This window comes from Numenius arquata, chromosome 12 (genome assembly GCF_964106895.1).
Source record: "Numenius arquata chromosome 12, bNumArq3.hap1.1, whole genome shotgun sequence".
Lineage (NCBI taxonomy): Eukaryota > Metazoa > Chordata > Aves > Charadriiformes > Scolopacidae > Numenius > Numenius arquata.
In genome coordinates, this window is record NC_133587.1 from 29839696 (window position 1) to 29843172 (window position 3477).

Consider the following 3477-nt stretch of genomic DNA (forward strand, 5'->3'; position numbering starts at 1 on the left):
TCTTTTCTGTGAATCAGTAGTCACACTATCTACTTGGTATGCTGAAGTTTTTCAGTGATGTATGTTCCTCCCTCTGCTGACATTTTATTTAACCTCTTCGTAATCTACTAAATTAATTCAGTTTTGCATAATTTTTTTTCTTGTATGCTGGTATTTCTAGTGCTCCTGGTTTTTCTATTAATTTTGAAGTAGATAACCCACATTACTGTAAGGTGACTGGGATTGTCATTCTTTCAGTTTGATTCTTAGCCCTGGTCTGGACTTGGCCATGCTCTTGTGGAAGGTAAGGCTTCTCTCTCTGCAGAGTATATACCTTACAATGGGAGCTCATTAACTAGCATTTTTTCTTAGTTTATTTGTCTGTTATCCTAAGTGTTCAATGAAAAAGAAAACTACAAAAGGAGAAAATTTGCATTTAATAAAGAAACTATGAAAAGCTGAAGCTTGAAAATGTCCTCCAGTTTGAGGCAGCATTAGGATAGTGAAATTAGTAAGTAAAATTTAGATAAAATGGAGAAAGATAGCTACCACTGCAATGCAGTGAAATGGAATTAAGGAGTCTGAGTGATTCTTTCTTGTAAAGGTCAACATCATCGACTGAATTTTTGTGAACCTAATAAATTCTAAGATATGCTATAAATAGGAGCATCTCAAGGGCAATACTTAAGTCATTCAATTGAAAAATGGTACAAAATAAATAGTAAAATGATAATGAGAAATGGCAAATCAAGTTAAAATGGTACGTTTAGACCTGGCTTCCTTGATAATACAATTTTAAAATGTTACCAAATCAATTCTTATTTATAATGCGTTTTGGAAAGAGATTAACTGACTTTGGATACAAACACAGTTTCTACACAGCTTTTCAATAAAGCCGACCCTGTATGTATTTGGCTATTTTTAAAGGCTGTCACAACAATAAAAATCTCTATTTACATATTTACAATTTGATATGAATTTTAACCTGCAAATTCTATGTTTTATGAGAAAAGGAACCAATGTTTTACTGTGTTAAATTCACTGTGGAACTACAAGATTTTATCACAATTTTCACTGATAAAAGTACAATTTTGTCACAGACTTGTAATAAATTTTGTCAAACTAGTTTTTTAAATCAAGATTTCAGGGAATTCCAGTAGATAATGTCCTGTAGGAGATCAAATTAGATGATCACAGTGGTCCATTACAACTTTAAACTATATTCATAGCTTTATAGCAAATACCTCCCAATTGTATATTTGTGTATAATTTTTATTTTTATATAATGAATCAGACTTCAGACTGGTCTTTTCTCTTGAAGAAGGATGTGTGTAGTCAATACTCAGCATCCAAAAATGTTCTGTTCCCAGCTCCATCCTGACTGTAAGAGCTCCTGTTGTGCCCTTCGTCTTGACTGTCAAAATTTCACTGTCCCAAGAGCATGTCATGTTTCAGAAATCAAGTTTGTCTTTGATGTAGAGGAGACAGCTGCCTCCTGGCCTGGCTGGCTCCTCTCTGTGTTCTGCCTCCCACTGAGGTTGAAGTAGCTTCACCAGCCAGCCAGGTACACGCTACCCTCCAGCAAAACAAAAGCTTTGAGCTGGTGAGATGGAGAGTGAAAAATTCAAACAAATGGTGGCACCCTAGGTCATTAGATGAATATTTTCCAAAGTTGTCTCTAGTAACAATTTCTGTAATATTTAACCACTTTTCCTGAGCTAAAGCTCACTGAACAGAGTGAAGGACAGCACCCAGGTTGTCTCTGTAAGCTGAACCGGCACTACATCAGAAGAAAAAAGGGAAACTGTGTGTATACTGTCTTAGATCTAGTACACTTTTTTTGGTTTTGAGGTCTTTTTTCATTCCCCTGTCCCTCAGATAGATATACTATACTTCCAAATCAATGCATTTTGACTACAGCTTCAGCCTTCTCCCACTTGCATTTTGTCTGCTGGGAGCACACACAGTAGATCAAGGTAAAGCAATAACAGGAAAGCATCTGAGCATAGACGCAAAATAACCAGAGGCATTCGCACAGAGCAAGTGGTAAGGTCATGGAGAAGTCACAGAGAGGGCAGAACCTAAAAGACAAAGGGACCAAAACAGGATATGTACACAGAAATAATGCTGATAGCATCTTCATCTTGTGTTCAAGGCACTTTGCCCCCTAACAAACAAGAGCAGTGTGACTTGATGGGTAGGAACTAAAGGGTAAAAGAGTGGCAGGTAATACAGCACTGTGGCTCTGGGCATCTGTAATTCCTGCCTAGCAGAAGTCAAGGTGGTGATGGAGAGCTGCTCACCCAGGCCAAAAGGATGCAGGATCCCAGCAGATGTGCAGGGTGTAGCAAAATGCATGAGAGCACTGTGGGGAACAGCTGGAGCAGCTGTGGGTGTTGCAGGGGCAGAGGACCAGGATGAGCACCTGGGAAGCAGAGAACCAAGTGAAAACCTGTCCCTGCAGCAAATTAAACCAGTTAAACTGGCCCTTCTTCCTCATGATGGAAACCTTTGGTCAAGCAAATATCTTTGACCTAAATGAGTGAGTGAATTAGACTTTCTTTCTGTGTGCTGAAGGTCATATGAGGTAAATCAATGAAGCTTTGGGATCTTACGCTCTGTGAAAGGAAGTCAAGGCTGACTGGGAAAGCAAAAAAAGTGGAATAAGTTGTGATAGGTTAACCCTGGTAGGCATGGTAGGCAGCTCAGCCCCACAGAGGCACTCACTGAATGCCCCTGCAGCAGGTTGGGGGAGAGCCTCAGAAGGGCAAAAGTGAGAAAACTCGTGGGTCAAGATAAAGAGTTTAATAGGTAAAGCAAAGCTGCATGCACAAGCAAAGCAAAATAAGGAATTCATTCACTGCTTCCCATTGGCAGGCAGGTGTTTAGCCATTTCTAGGAAAGCAGGGCTCCATCATGTGTAATGGTTACTTGGAAAGACACATGCCATAACTGCAAATGTCCCGCACTTTCTCCTTCTTTCCCCCAGCTTTTATTGCCGAGCACAATGTCATATGTTGTGGGATATCCCTTTGGTCAGTTGGTCTCAGTTGTCCCGGCTGTGTCGTCTGCCAACCTCTTGTGCACCCCCAGCCTGCTCGCTGGCAGGGCAGAGTGAGAAACAGCGAAAGCCTTGATGCTGTACAAGCACTGCTCAGCAAAGCTGAAACATCCCTGTGTTACCAACACAGGTAATGTTTTGGTCAGAGATCCAAAACATAGAACCATATGGGCTTGTATGAAGTAAATTCACTCCATTCCAGCCAAAACCAGTACATAAGTGCATCCTGCTGATTCTATTGTATTCATTTTAGTTTTGGTTTTAGTTGTAGACATTTTCTTTTGAGAGCTGATGCAGCAGAAGTGAATTTCCTGCTACTCCAATGACTCGAAAGAAGCAGCTCAGGTTTGTAGCAGAAATTAGCGCATCGGCAGTTGTAGCTGTGTCATCCCAAGTTTGGGAGCCAGCAGCATCAATTGGCCCAGCACCTTCTGTGT